This window comes from Mya arenaria, chromosome 15 (genome assembly GCF_026914265.1).
Source record: "Mya arenaria isolate MELC-2E11 chromosome 15, ASM2691426v1".
Lineage (NCBI taxonomy): Eukaryota > Metazoa > Mollusca > Bivalvia > Myida > Myidae > Mya > Mya arenaria.
Genome location: NC_069136.1, coordinates 11,495,008 through 11,512,171, shown reverse-complemented (window position 1 = coordinate 11,512,171; position 17,164 = coordinate 11,495,008). Strand labels below are relative to the sequence as shown.

Genomic DNA, 17,164 nt, shown 5'->3' with positions numbered 1-17,164 from the left:
CCATTGGTGCAGGCATTGTCGAGTTATCACTTAAAACATTTTTGCATTCAAGGTCATTGTGAACTTGACCTTTGACCCAATGACTCCTAACATCAGTAAGGGTCATCTCCTGGTCAGGCCCAACTTCCATGCCAAGTTTGATGATCATAAGTTCAGGCATTGTTGAGATATCACTGGGAGAAGATTTGTTAACTTTTTGCGTTAAAGGTTACTGTGACCTTGACCTTGGCCCAATGACCCCCAAAGTCAAGAGGGTTCATCTACTGGTCAGGCCCAACCTTAATGTCATGTTTGATGTTAGGTCCAGGAATTGTCGAGTCTGCTTTCAAGATCACTGTGACCTTGACCTTTGACCCCTAAAATCAATAGGGGTCATCTACTGGTCAGGCCTAACCAAGCTTGAGATACGATAGTCACCAATAAGCTGCTAGTTCTTAAGAAATATTATGGTCATCGAAATAGCCTTGCACAACACATAAATATATATATGGTAAGTGAAGGAATGAACAAGAATTATATAGTGAGACAATTCGCATTTTATTTTACGTCACATGACAAAGCAAGGTGGCTAATGGGTTGTACAGACATCGACGATCAGTATTGTGTCATCAGTGACTTTAACAGCTCGAGCACCATTGAAGTCCAAATGGCAAATCCTTCACTTACAAAAAATATCTTGATGTTTGGTTTGTTAAAGAATGACTGGAGGTCAAGGTTGGCAGAGAAGAATCTGTCAGACCTGATGCTTCTCTACATCAAGTCCCCTAGCGTGATGGACTTTAACCTAGAGGAAGTTGTACACCTTTGGTACACCAATGGACAAAGGGCTTGTAGGCTTAACTATATGAAAGAGATAATGGTAAACAAATATACTACTTTATTTCTAAATGCATAATATTGCAGAAAACAAATCTTGGTTTACTTGAGTAATGCTATAATGTCTTTTAAAGACTTGTGGGGACCAGAAGAAGGCGTTTCCAGTGGATGTTGCAGTACAGCTGGAGGATGGTGAGGAGGAGTTGAGGAGGTTGTTATCAAAGAGGAACCTGATTGGTCTGGGGGCGATGATGAAGATAATGATGACACAGACATGGGCTTGAGGGACAACATTGCTCTACAGAAGAAGCAATATCAAATGCTCTGTGAAATCATTAAATGAATAGCCATTAGCCTGAAAAGTTTATTTTTATTCTGGACTCCTTAATTGAATGCCGGACTCCTTGATTCTGGAATTAAGGAGTCCGGTCTTAGTATCAAACACTGTACAAGTGACAACATACAAAACTAGAGCTGTCACAGGAGTGACGAATACCCCAAAATGCCGCCTGGACACAGGAATGACAAACCATTCCTTTGAAAAGAGGCCATAACTCCAAGGTTACTGCACACTGCATCTTCTTTTAGTCATGCATGTATTGTTTTATTTAAATCTGTTGAGTAATTTAGAAGTTACACTGCTGACAAGAAAAACTAGCCTTTCATGAGTTATCGTCCGGAAACTGTTTTTCTATTTTTAGTAACAGTGACCTTGACCTTGGCCCCACCAGCCCCAATATCAAACTGGACCTGTATCTTCTGATGTTACACCTGTGTACCAAACTGTATCTTCTGATGTTACACCTGTGTACCAAAATTTGTTCAAATCTGTCTAGCCTTTCATAAAATATCGTCCGGAAACCGGTTTTCTATTTTTAGTAACAGTGACCTTGACCTTGGGGCCACCAGCCCCAATATCGAACTTGACCTGTATCTTCTGATGAAACACCTGTGTACCAAAAATTGTTCAAATCTGTCAAGCCTTTCATGAGTTATCGTCCGGAAACCGTTTTTCTATTTTTATTAACAATGACCTTGACCTTGGCCCGACCAGCCCCAATATCGAACTTGACCTGTTGTATCTTCTGATGTTACACCTGTGTACCAAAAATTGTTCAAATCTGTCTAGCGTTTCATGAGTTATCGTCCGGAAACCGTTTTTCTATTTTATGTAACAGTGACCTTGACCTTGGCCCCACCAGCCCCAATATCGAACTTGACCTGTATCTTCTGATGTTACACCTGTGTACCAAACATTTTTCAAATCTGTCTAGCCTTTCATGAGTTATCGTCCGGAAACCATTAAAACCGACAGACAGACCGACCGACCGACAAGCTCACTCCTATATACCCCCTCAAACTTCATTTGTGGGGGTATAATTAGAATGTCTGAAATGATCTTCAGTTACTTATCCCATTTTTAAAAAAGAAGAGCACTAAAGTTCCTTACTGAACACATTGGCTTACAGGTTCAATTGACAGTGGATTTAATGAAATTTAAAAAAAAAATTCAATGAGAAAGACCGCTTCTGGTTATTGGTATACGATAATAAATGAAGTGATGTCAATATTACATTACAAGATCAATGCCTAATGTTAAGTAAATCTATTATATATCTATTATATATCCAGTTTTGACAAAATGTTATCAATCTTAATGTCAATTTTGACTATTATTATACAATGTCTAGCAACTACACAACTAAAGCAACAAGAATGTATTTTCTAGTTTTGAAAATGTTCAACCTAATTATCCATCGAAATGTTCAGTTACTAGTAAAAACGATAATTATATCATGTACAACTCTCATAAAATGTATGTAATGCCCCAATCTGAATATCATTGTCAAAATGTCCAACCCAATAATCCCATTCAATCTAATAATCCTGCCGTTCAAATATTTCATGGGGCAAGAAGACCGATTAGAAACATTTATCCAAGGTAGTTACATATCATGTAATGGAGACTGCTCTTATCTTGTGAGATTCTTCTCTCATTGTTCTTGTGATTCAACCATTTTATAGTATAAACCAAAGTTTTGAGCGTACAACTTAATTGAATCCTAAATATTCAAAACAAACAAAAAACTCACAAAGTTGAAGCAATCTCCTTTAACATACAACTTTTAACATTTCATACATAAATTCTTACACAGATAATCAGTTGTGAAATACTTCACTGTTTCAAAAACAACTCAAAAATGAATATTAATAATTAAAATAAAACAACCAAAAATATTCAACTTGTATCTATCAGTCGCCAAGGTGTAGATCTGTTAGCCAGGTAATTGGCTGAAACACTTTAAGTGAAAAGACTTTGATTCCCAAGTATAAGCTAATTTATAACTTAAAAAACTTAATCCATTAATAGTTAACTTAATTAGGGACTACAACTTATGACTGGTAAATGGACAGTTCCATCCTTTGACTAAATTTTAAGCATAGGTAACAGGTTAAAAGTCAATAGTTATCCTTCATATGTGCAGGTCAACTGCTCACAAATAGCAACAGAAACAATGAAAGCCGGTGTTAAAGGGACTAGACAACAGATGGTCCCCAAATGAGCAAAAAAAGTACTTCTTCAAAACAAGCCTAGAATTGTCAATATGAGCTATAAGTTGCCGATAATACATCATTTTGCATGATTTAAGAATGGGGGGGGGGGGAATCTTCAAAGACATAGTTCTCAGGTAATTTTTGTGGTCCCATAAATCAGAATGCTTATTGGCCCTTTTGTTAATTACTGGTAAATATAGGTGTCTTTACAATAATGTATATCAGCTTTTATACATTTTAACTTTACTAACACAGGAACTGTGCAATTTCTTAACTAACAACATCTTACTGGTCACCAAAGACACACACCACTGCTACACTTGGCACTATAAACATCCATGATCTTTGACCTCCAATCAGTGATGATGTCATAAGCGTCAGGAGTCCAACAAAAGGATTACAGCATGGGGAAAGCTGTCCACTGTCCATGTACGTGAGGGTAACTGGTTTTCATCACCTAGGCAGTACTTGCCTGAAATAAACAATTCACTTGCATGAAATAAACTTTTTACTTGCCTGAAATAACAAATACTATTCACAGTAAAATGATCTAATGAATTTTATAATTCCCATGCCAATATTACCTAATATTTCTGATGTTCCATAGATTTATTTCACACAAGACATGACTGTATTATTTCAGAATTGCTGAGTGTTTTGGCACCTGGAACTCTATCTCCCATACAACTTACCTGTTCTGACTAGGAGAGCCTGCTTTCCTGCATTGATTGCTCCCGCTGCTTCATCGCATCCTGTAGATAGAGCCACATATTATACAAGCTATCCAAAATGATCTACCGTTCAACAATTCAGCCTCTTTCAACAATTCAGCCTCACAAGCTGAATGCCAGCGCTAGTGTTGGAAATCGGTTCCAGTTTGACGATCAATAATCAGTTCCACTCAAGTAACATCAATTGTAGTTTCATTCTTGTGCAATAACTTGTAATCCTTAACTATGCTTAACATTCTTATATAAAGCCAAATAAAAAAATATATAAAAAGCCTACCTACCCTACCTATTTTTGTAAAGGATGTAACCCTAACCAAACATTTTTTTAGGCCTAACAACTGAACCAGGGGTCGACACTAACCATTTTCCCAAGGGATCCCAAAGGGACACCAACATCTGAAATCAGGTGTCCCTTCCTGAAATTAAGAGTCCCTTCCATTTTTTACATTTTTTTTCATTAATGAGCCTGTTTTAATATTAAATTGAACATACAAATCCAGTGCCTTTTACTTTTCAATTTGTAATTCAAGTATACACCGTATTATAAATGTTTTCAACAGCATGCAATGATAAGTTAGTTATAGCACAATGTCACCTATATGAACCTCTGGCAATGGCAGAGAGGAAGATTTGGATCTTAAGTCGGTAGATTGGGTTCAAAAGTGGTAGAATGTCTAAGTCACACAATGGGTAATAAACAAAAACTTGATGTTGTTACTATTTTTAGATTTTCGGAAAATACGCATTAAAAATGCCATGGTTCAGGGTCTTGTCAGATGTCATTGCTTTTGATTGAAAAACAGTAGGAATATTACATCTGGTTTGTGAATCAATCAGACTGCCCAACAAGTGTAGTGCATACTGGAAGAGCAGACAACTGGAAAATAGTGTATGTTTATTTTCGCGCCAAAATGTCATTATTTATTTATCCATTGATTGAAAATAAATCATAAAACTTAGGGAATTTTATTTCTATAATGTTTTGATCAAGGCATAAAACAAAGAATGCTGAATAGTAGGATGGCTTCCCAGTAAACTAGTTTCGTAGGATATGACAGTTTTTTGTGCCGTTAATGTTACTGTAACAACTCGATGATCGCATCATTAAGGCATCAAAGTCAGCAGTTTTGGTATCTTTTTGGGCGGTTCTGACACATGAGCAAACTAGTTCACCATAATTATTGTACCGATTATAAAAGTCTGTCACCTCTGACACCATAATTATTGTACCGATTATTAAAGTCCATCACCTCTGACCTTGTTGATAATGTAAACAACAAAGCGGAAGCGTTAACCCGCATGCGCACTGTGAAATGACCTGTTTATTTATAGATTCATGACGTAATTATAGTGAAAAGGTCAGCCATACTTTCGCTTTAGTGTGTGCGACGTATTAATATTAATATCTTTTTTACATGCACTGTCAAGAAAGTTAGGGAGACTCAAATTTAGGTAATTAATTCGTGAAACGCTACTTATTTATTGATATTTAGCTTATATCGGTCAAAATTTAAGTGTCCCGACGGAATACCGGACTTTGAAGACTTTTTTCCTCCCGAAAAATTGGTGTCCTCGGGATCCCGGGACCCCGTTAGTGTCGAACACTGCTGAACACTTTCAAATGTATTTATAAATGAACTCAAAGGATAGAATAGACAGACATCAACTGAATGCAAATAACTAGAAGAAAAACAACTCAATGTCTGAGTCTTTTATGACCAAATGTCGCTGAGGGATATTGGTGCAAAAGTGCAAATTTATAAATACCAGTATGAACTTACTTAATAATCAATATTACTCACATAAATTGTGGCCAAATCTTTTTTATGTGAATATTTTTTACATATATTTGCATTATCTTTAATAATGAATGATGTCAATGATAAAATATAAAATGATTTTATTTCATTTGTAAATGCATTTTCAAAGATGGTCAAGTTTGTACCATTACTTTGAAAGTTCATAATTTCATTCCATCAATGGATAAAAAACCAGACAACTGTTGTTCCAGGAATTAAAACACAGAAATATGGCAGGAGAATATCCTGAGTCATACGGGCGAATTGATCAATTGCAATGTGCCTGTTTTACTTTATGACCCTCTCATAAAAAACACTATGATAGCCCTATTCTTTCAACAAGATGCTTGCAAAGTTGCCAAATGTGTTGATTTACTCAAATTACAGTATTTTACACCCTGTGTAACATTAAACTTTGATTCTGCTGAAAATTGACGCCATGCTGGATATGAAACTGCATAACAAATGTATCCATCATATTCTCAACATTGCATTATTCTATGGTCTTTAATAAAAGTTAAATCATAATAATTATAGTCTTCATAAATTTGTACGCTTAAGTAAACTGTAATCTATTTGATGATACGCATTGATGAATTTGGGGAATTTCCATTCTCAGCCTCATGCTATTAATATCACAAAGGAAAACTACACCTGCAGGGTTCGACACTAACGGTAGTCCGAGACTACCAGTTTTGTGCTCGGACTACAAGAAATTTTAAGTCAATAGTCCGTCAGACTACTAGAAAAAGTAAATATGACATCAGGTAATTGAGCATAAAATATTTATTACGTTTAAACTTGCGTTAAACGTGTTATTAAAATTTTAAACAAGAGAAAGTTACAGCCCGGACACGACAATCTATACTCTATGTCCTTATATGCAGCACTCCATTGTGAATAAACACTAAGTGTGACCTTGACCTTTGAGGTAGGGACACGGGTCTTGCACGTGACACGTCGTCTTGGTATGTGGAACACATGTGGCAAGTTATTTTAAAATCTGTCCATACAAGAGAAAGTTACAGCCCGGATACGACAACCTATACTCAATGTCCTTATATGCAGCACTCCATTGTGAATAAACACTAAGTGTGACCTTGACCTTTAAGGTAGGGAAACGAGTCTTGCACGCCACACGTCGTCTTGGTATGTGGAACACATGTGGCAAGTTATTTTAAAATCTGTCCATACAAGGGAAAGTTACAGAGCCGGACGGACGGACGGTGCGATTTTAATATGCCCACCTTCGGGGGCATAAAAAGCAGAGTATCACTGGTAAATACTCATTCTAAAGTTTGCCGAAGATGGCCAAGCAGTTCTGGACAACCTGGACTGTTAAGCGAGTTTCGCGCGCAATTCGTATAGCCTTTCGATCAATATTTAAACCAGTCTGTAGAATGTCTTTATTTAGAAAGGGAAAAACCATTTTGCACTGTATGGTGTGTTTTAATCGTCAGACACGTGTAAGTCTGCCAGTGTCAGCGAGGTAGATTTGGGTTTAAAATAAGGTAGAATTTCTAGATCCCTTGCATTTTCAGTCAGAAACAATAATAGATACGATATTAGCAAAAACTTGATGGTTGTTACTATTTTTAGATCTTCTGAAAATACGTCATGGTTATTTATTTATCGTTTAGAGTATTGTCAAATGTCGGTGTTTTGATAAAGCAGACAGAAGGAACATTTTGTATGGCTTGTGAAATATTTTAACTGGCTTTTAGAAGAGCAGCTTAAAAAATAATCATACTGCTCAAAAATGTCTAATTCAGTTAAGTGCAGACGACGGCAGAAATTGTGTGCGTTAATTTTCGCGCCAAAATGTCGTAACATTTTATACATTGAAGTTAGGGCCAATAACAATTCTTATCTAATTTAATTTAACTCCCAATTAATTAATAACATTTTGGGAATTAATTTCATTATATTTTTAAAGCATTATTGTATGTCGTTTTAATAGATTAACAAAGACTACTGAATAGTAGGATGCCAATATCAATTATCAAATAGTGCTTACCAGTAGGATGATTGTCATTTGTGCCGTAACTTAGCAACGATCTCGGTTGAGGTGTCAATTGATTTATTGCATTATTAAGGTAAAACCTTAAAAAGTCTCAAAACCATATCTATATCAAAAATTGAAGGCCAAACATTGTTTTGAAGAATGTGGAAATTCTAAGATTGAGACAGATAAGAAACATGATCAATCAAAGGGTTATTCTGACAATGTTCTTATGGAAAAGTCTAACAAAACACTGAAGGAATCCGTTGCAGGCTTGCTTTTTTTTTTTGGACTATCAAAATTTTTGCTGGGCTACCTGGACTTTAGATCCAGTAGTCTGATGGACTACCTTGTGAAAAATGTTAGTGTCTAACCCTGACCTGTGATAGGCAGTATTAAATTAACACCTTCTAATGTTATACCCATAATGCATCAGGGATATCGTTGACAAAAAGAAATTTGGAGAATTGAAATATTAAAATGACCCATTTTAAAATGCGGTCAAACTTGTTAACATCCAGTAGTCTTAAAGCTACACTCTCACAGATTGAACGTTTTGACAACTTTTTTTTATTTTCGAGACAATTTTTGTGGGAATCAATGGAAATCAGTAATATAAGATTGCTGACAAAAAATTAGATTGCAGATTTTTAAATTTAAGTTTGACTTAGAATACAATAACGATGTAATAATACCAAGTTTGGTCTCTTTATGTCAAACCTAACTAAAATTATTTGATACATAAGGTGACTTTGATGCTGCCCTCCCACCAGCCCGCCCAAACAATGACGCAAGTCATTCAAATAACTTGATTTCACATTATGAAAATGTGGTTAAAAATATAAAAATATGCCTTTCAAAGGAAATTAAAAAATAAATAAAAAAGGGCCATAACTTGTATTTAGGCTTAAAACGGAGTTATGTTCCTTGTTGTAAGATGGTCCTAAATAATTTTGAATTTTATTAAGTGCATTAATGAATGGTATAGAAGTTTTTTTATCAAAATCCCAACTTGCCCTTAACTTTTACTTGCCTAAAACTTTAACCTAAGTCAATCAGGGGACATAACCTGTATTAAGGATATGGAGTTATGTAACCTCATTGGGTGATGGTCCTGAACAATTGTGTGAAGTATTAAGTCAATTGAATGAAGGGTATAGAAGTTATTAAAAAATATCCCAACCTGCCCTAAAACTTTAACCCAAGTTCCATAGTCAGGGGCCATAATTTGTATAAAAGATAATATGGAGTTATCTAACCTCATTATGTGATGGCTCTGAACATCTGTGTGAAGTATTAAGTCAATTGAATGAATGGTATTGGAGTTTTAAGTGAAAATCCCAACTTGCCCTAAAACTTTAACCTGCCCTTAAACTTTAACCTAAGTCAATCAGGGGCCATAACTTGTATTTAGAATAACATGGAGTTATATTACCTCATTGTGGGATGGTCCTGAACAACTGTGTGAAGTATTAAGACAATTGAACAAAGGATATAGAAGTTATTAATAAATATTCCAACTTGCCCTAAAACTTTAACCCAAGTTCCATAGTCAATCAGGGGCCATAATCTGTGTAAAGAATAATATGGAGTTATCTAACCTCATCATGTGATGGCCCTGAACAACTGTGTGAAGTATTAAGTCAATTGAATGTAGGGTATTGGACTTATAAGTGAAAATCCCAATTTGCCCTAAAACTTTAACCGGACGCCAACGCCAAAGGCGATGCTGGGGCGAGTAGTATAGCCCACCTCAAATAGTCGAGCTAAAAATAAAAAAGTAATAAAAATGGTATATCTGTAAGAATGCAGCTTTAAAGAGTCAGCAACATGAACAACATCAGCAAACTCGTTTACATGAACTGAAAGGTGAACACACAATAATACCTTCAAGATCTCGTGAAGCCATGAGATATCGTGCTGCATGAGTGATGTAAACATTTTTTCATCAGTTACCAGTTACTCTGAAACCACTATGATGTAAGCAATCTAGCAGGAAATGTTTCAACTCTTTTGTTGTGTTAGTGACAAGTTTCCCTCCCGTCATCTTTTCTCTCAACCTGTAAAAAGAATTGTATTGAATATATATAAAAAATAGTATTATTGTTCAAATGCTTGATGACAGAGCTCATAAAAAAGCCTGTAACAGATGTCAAATAAGCGCTTGACTGTCCAACAACAATATAACTGGCCAAACCCTTTTTTATCCTGGTTCGCAATTTCAAATTTCAGTCAAAGGCAAATGTAAAGGGTCGGTGGGGTAACCAGTAACAAAGATTTAGCCAAAATAAAGGGGGTTCAGAGAAACCTTTGGTCCAATGGTCCTGACCGATAAATGTTGATTTAAATTGTATGGGGCTTATATATAGTCCATCTGACAGTTTACAGATGTAATAAAATAATGAAGATATAATGTTTGGCAATTCTCAAATGAGAATTATTGTTGTTGTTTTTAAAAGAAAACTTCATATTGTCTTTATAATGTCGTCCAATCCTAATTTTTGCAATGTCTGCTTGATGCACAGCAGGAACGTAAAATTTTCAAGTTAACCTGGGAGGAAAAGTGTGCCCCATGTGGGGCTCGAACCCACAACCGCCAGAACATTGGCACAGCACTCTTACCATTACTGAGCTAACTGGGTGACTGGTTCTTTCTACACACACTTCACTTCCTCCCACCCCCGGTCAACCATTTAAGGCAGATGGTGGCACTCCTGCCGTTTGTCACTGCCACCATTAAAGTAAAACTTGGAGGTAAAGTGCTCCCATGTGTGGGGCTCAAACCAACAGCTGCACAGCACTCTAACCAACTGAGCTAACTCGGCAACTGGTTCTTACCCTCACACTCTATACACTAGCACAGCACTCTAACCAACTGAGCTAACTCGGCAACTGGTTCTTACCCTCACACTCTATACACTAGCACAGCACTCTAACCAACTGAGCTAACTCGGCAACTGGTTCTTACCCTCACACTCTATACACTAGCACAGCACTCTAACCAACTGAGCTAACTCGGCAACTGGTTCTTACCCTCACACTCTATACACTAGCACAGCACTCTAACCAACTGAGCTAACTCGGCAACTGGTTCTTACCCTCACACTCTATACACTAGCACAGCACTCTAACCAACTGAGCTAACTCGGCAACTGGTTCTTACCCTCACACTCTATACACTAGCACAGCACTCTAACCAACTGAGCTAACTCGGCAACTGGTTCTTACCCTCACACTCTATACTTTTAATTAGTCCAAATAATTGTACATTGACAGATGCTTTTATGACTTTTGATATGGCAAATCCTTCCCTAGATTAGAAGAATTCCGTATACTGGCTGAGGTCTCAAATCCGAACACTTTTTGAGGTTATTCACAATTATCTTGGAAAGTTTTTGTTGTAGCAAGTTAAAATTGCTTAAGTGAAACATCTTTGGTTAATGTGACAACATCTGTCAAATTACAGCTTCACGACCTCCTCAATTTTATGTTGAAAATCTTTCATTTTATAGGCAGTAAATCACCCTTAAATTTATGCTATAGCGGGCACAAATACCAAACACTTGCAATGTGAAAATACATGGTCATACAATTAAAATTTATGTATACTATATTAAATAAACACTGTAAAGCTGTAAATTTATTTATTGTTTCTGATGTTTTTCAAAACATGCAATTCAAATGTAAAGCGTGATTTCTATTTATAAATATCTTGAATGTAGGTCAACATAACTGCAAAACCTGAAGATGCGCGTGCGCCCTCTTACATTTAACTAGCATAAAATAACAATGAATTACTGCACTTTAACAAAGTCAGAAAATCTTGAAATGCCTAAGGCCAAAAAAAAATATAGATGTGTTTCTGGTGGCCCGACCGACCGTATTTTTTTACCGCCGACCGTAATTTTTTTATGACCCTTCGACCCACGCCGACGATGTTCTCGGGTTCAAATGATAATTAAGACGACAACGATATTAAAATTCGTAAATGTTAGACGGCGACGACACAAACTATTCGCCGATACTTTAGCTTAGCGTCAAAATGGCGGCGTTAACGGATGATAACAATAATATCTCATCTTTTTTGATCGCTATAGAGCTTGCGGCTTGCGAACACAAGCCAGGATCAAAACAAATAAAAAAAGTCGCAACAAATGCTACTATCCGAAATATTTTTGAAGAAATCCATGGTCAAGAAAAAGGGAAAATCGACGCACAAGTTTCGGTAAGAAAAAAAACTAAGTGTCACGAGTCTTTGATGATTCAGTGAAACGTGAAAAGTAGTCTGCATTCTGAAGCAATGCAACTTGCAATTTGTGGGATGTTTTAGACACTCTCCTTTCATATGAACATATTATTATACATCAGCCAAGGGCGTACTTAATTCAATTGGTTTGCAGTATCCCTGTGATTCCTGCAGGTGTGCAAGTTTTGATTTTACACCTCATATTTTATCTGGATGTATAAATGAGATGAAGAACCAAAATTTTCAGTCCTGTATGACGCCATATATTTATACCTACATATAGTGTTGGTTTGCTGTAACCCCCATGTAAATAAATATTAAAATAAATAATGTACCTAGTCAGTGGGGGAGGGGGCAGATGTGTCCGTATTCCCCTAGATTAGAATTTCCAAAATTAAGGGATCTTCTGTAATTTCTTATTTAATAATATTCAATATCAAAATAGTAAATAAACACAACATACAACAAATACATGAACTGCAAACAAAATAAAATCTGTGCTTCAATATGGCAAAACATGACAAAATTGATAATTCAAACATTAACCCTATATAGCAGTTGAAAAGATACTACTCGCTGATAGTTATGATCCGATAAAAGATTAAAAAAAAAAAAAAAAAAAAAATACCTACCTACCGACACTCTTTTTTTGACCATGCCACCAGAAACACATCTATTTTTTTTTAGGCCTAAATAGAGGATTTAAGCATTTCGAGATTTTCTGACTTTGTTATTTAAAGTGCACTTTTAACGCATTATTATATTCAACCCATTTAACTTGATATCATGATCAAAACAAAAAAGGATACGCTGTTTTAGCACATAAACACAAATTAAATCCAATTTAAGCATTTTTTAATGGTGGAATTTAATTTTTTTAATGGTGGAATTTAATTTCTTTGCACTGCGATTTAAACTGCCGAACTTCGGGGGCATAAAAAAATCAAACATAGACGATATCATGCAAATGTAGATCCTAATCATAGAAAATTATCTCTATACAAAATAAGATAAAAAATACATATATAATGTGTCCGAAATATTTATCCGAAATACAACCTTATTTGGATATTCTGCAAAAGAACAAGTTTTACCTTTCATACATGTAACTGCGCACGAAATTTGTTTATAATGAATAGTCCCGCTGAAATCTACAAAATCGCTTTCATGTTTGAAAACATCTCGGAAATATGTTTAGCATCGTCAGCAGAACCGCGTGTCAATTAGCGTACGTTTTTACCTTTCGCTTTCTGGGTAATTTATTCGAAGTGTGTTATCCAATCGTAACAACTCGGCGATCTCCGGCAAGCTACGAGATAGACAATAGTTGGGGAGTTGTCTTTAGGTTACACACCACCATTGTTATTCCCCATATAATTCAATGTAAAATTATAATTTTCCAGACAACATTTAAAGGCATTTCGAGCGAATGCAGGCTATGATAACCACATATATAATATTCTTAAAGTACAAGCTTTAAATTACCTTTTAAGCCAATAAAAAAGGGGGGTCAAGTCATTCCTAAGAAAAATCACTCCATTTGAAAAACAAACTCTAAAAATTGCACCGTCCGCCATGACAGATCTTCCAAAATGACCTTTCAACTATAGGGCAGCGGTTTATGCTTTAATCTCTACTCTAAATGATAAATCAAGCAAGAATAGATACTTAAGGTATAAAAGTTTCAGGAATGATGATAGTTTTAATTTACAGTGTATTGAGCATGTGAAAACATGTCTATCAATCATAAGAACATTTTCTTTTATTGAGAATTTTCACAACGGAAGTACATATGACGTAATAGTGACGTCATTCATAGAACGTTGTCATTCGGAACTCCTCGGCCATTTTTATCGAAAACATCCATCCGAGGTTGTTTGCGATATAAATGACCGAGGAGCTCCGAATGGAACGTTGTTGGTTATTTTGCACCAAGTTAAGTCGTAACGCTAAGTGATCATTGAGTAGAGGAACTTAGTACTAAAATAAAAGTATGGTCATATATCATTCTCGTACAGCAGAGTGATGATGCTATGCGTACCAGATTTATCATTATAAAACCTCGGAATGGGTCATATCTGCATATATTCTCTTTTATTCCACTTCTCAGTGATTTAACATATTATTTAAGTGACATGACATGCAATGCAATGAATATGTAAGTAACACAGATTAAAAAAACATTACTTAATCAGATATATAGATACATGTATGATTATTACAAATTACAAATTATTGATTACAATGATTAAGCAAATCCTTCACATTTTTGCTTACAATATTTACTATTTTTACCCGTCATAAATCCTTTAACCAATAACAAATTCCATCCTTAGCTTCCAGATATAATTAAGAGCTCATCGAAAACAAAAAACAAAGGCATTTACTGGCTGGCCGTTTGTGATGTATATGCATGTTGAGGTACTTATGCGACAAAATGCGAACTATATTTTATCATATTTATTTACACACTAGTATTGGTATTGTACAGACTTATAGTACCGTGAACAAATTTGCATGCTTTGTTTAGAAATATGTTTAAAGTCTGGAAGACTAAACGCTGTAATGAAGTTTGGCTGGAAGAGTATTCAATATAGGAGCAACGTAAATATATGTCCTGAACTTCTGACCGCATAATGCTTTAATTTCGTGTATAAACTTTTTTCTGTGGCTGCCAGTTTTGTTCGAGTAGCTATTAGTTTCCATTTACTTTAATTTGGGAATAAAGATGTTTTAAGGCGCACATTCAAACAACCAATCAGTTCGTATTTTAGCAAAAGTGATACATTATTATATCCGGAAATATGGCATGTCTGATGTTTAAATCCCTTTGTTACGTCCTTTGCATAACGTTAAATATATTAACATATAGAGAAAAAGTGCTTGTGCCATTGTAAGATCATAAGTTTATTTTTTATACATTATATTTGCGAAGCCACAAGTTAATATTCACTTCAGATGTTCTCGAGATGAAATCAATTAATATCTTACATTGAACCTAACAATTTTCCTTCTTCTTAAATTTGAATTAAAAAGTCAATTATTTACACCTTTTTGAGAAAAACGCGCCAAACAATGAAATGTCAATTTAAATTCACTTATAAATCTCTACAGACCACCGACAAGCAATATATATATACAGTGTGTGTATACCACGTGGTAAATTACGTCATTAATGCTACGTCGGAAGGCAATATTTTGCTTCGAATGATGACTTAAAACAACGGTAACTTTACTTTTTCTTGACCATTTAAATGAAACAAAGTGCAGTCTATGTCGCTTAAAGAGCACCGCCTTCGTTATATTACCGGAGTTTGATTAGGTGAGTAGTTTCCTCAAACACTTCAACAACCCTGTTTCCAAAAAAATGTTTTGACAGTGCTACATAAGGCGGCGGTTTCGTAAAAGGTATGTCGCAGTGTTTTAAGAAACTAAACTCTCTATCAAACTCTAGTAAAATACCGAATGCGGGACATTTTAAGCGGCTCAGACTGTGCCATGTTTAATTTAATTTGGTAAATAAAACGTAAAGTTGTCTTCGTTTTAAGTTTTCACACGAAGCATTTATGACGTAATTTATCACGTGGTATAACCACACTGATATAATATTGATTTATTGTATATATAAAGCTGAACAATGGCGCACTATTGTGTTCGGGAAGGCAGTATGACGGGAAGGCAGTATAACTTATGTAACTCACTAGCGCGTCGATCAAGGTTTGAGCGTATGATAGTCCTGTATAGAATTTGTCCATTTTTGGACTAGGGCACTTGTGGCCTAGTTCATAGCCATAAACCGCTATCTGCATTCTCAAGCCGCATCTGGGGGTTCACTGGCGTAATGTATTCATACGCTGTATTTTGATTGGATTGCGGTTAGCGAATTTGAATAATCAAAGTAGTACCAGAACTGATTACAATGAAAACATCCAATAAAAATAGTTCTCCTAACAATTCAAGCTAACTGTATGTTCTTTTAATGAAGCACAAGAAATTCATACGTAGCGAGTGAGTTAATCGGGTTAACTACATGAATGTTCTTGCATACGGTCAGATTATATGCAATAAGAATATGAACATATTGGAAAAGTACGCATCGAAATTTTTCCGTTCAATGCTCTGTATTGGTAGACTGGTACCCTCTTTCTCTTTTATCCGAAATGAAACCAGTATCAGCTAACCGCGGTGCCCGTCGCTCATTCGAAATGTCTTGTGAATTCATACGTAAAGCGAATAAAGCATGCGGTCTAAGTAGAAAACAACCAGGAAGGTTTGTTTAAAAGTATTGTTATCCTTTGTATAGAATGTTGGTATTCCGAAGTCGGTCCCTGTTCTTTTTTGGACATAATTTGCATGTTTCCGTGATATTTTCTTTTCGATACAAAGTTTTTTTTAACTAATCATCGCATGGCACTTAGCACTTCTTTAAATACAACATGATTTTTGGTATTTATTGTTCAAATACCATTAATGGTAACTAAAAACCATATGCCGCGTACCTGTATAACTTTATATTTTTTTAGGAAAAGTAAATCAGGGTACCAGTCTACTTATTGACCTCAAAATGTACTCTGATCAGAGCGTCCGAATGATTCAGACATGAAAGTTATCACTACTTCCGGATGCTTGATGATGTGAATTTCATAGTGTTTAATTGAGGAAATAAAGCCGATATTGAATGATTACCACCATCAAACGGTTTTATTTTCATCTTACCGAGGGTAGCATTTTTAATTTGACACGTAAATTTTCAAGCAATACAAGTTCGTTTGAACAAATCATGTAATTTCAATTTCGCAAAATGGAGATAAAAAAAACATCAAATATGCGCATACTTATTTATGAAGTTTCATTCTAAATGAAGCCAAATGTATGAATATGTGCACAGCATCTGTGAATAAGATGATTGTTTACCTATGTGCATAGAAAAGTATTGGAGCCACTCTCAGTGTAAGTACATAATTACTCTATACATTTTGTTCAGTGATATGGTGATAAGCCATCGCCATTGATA

General features: G+C 35.5%; 1 long non-coding RNA gene across 1 annotated transcript; it reads right to left on the bottom strand.

The window, feature by feature from the left end:
• Positions 1-433: 433 nt before the first annotated feature.
• LOC128220333 (uncharacterized) lies at positions 434-13,383 on the bottom strand. Its single transcript, XR_008258749.1, has 4 exons — positions 13,245-13,383; positions 9,792-9,964; positions 4,065-4,124; positions 434-3,844 (listed from the first exon to the last, which is right to left on the bottom strand). It is a non-coding gene; the product is annotated as an uncharacterized LOC128220333 (long non-coding RNA).
• Between the last annotated feature and the right edge of the window lie 3,781 nt (positions 13,384-17,164).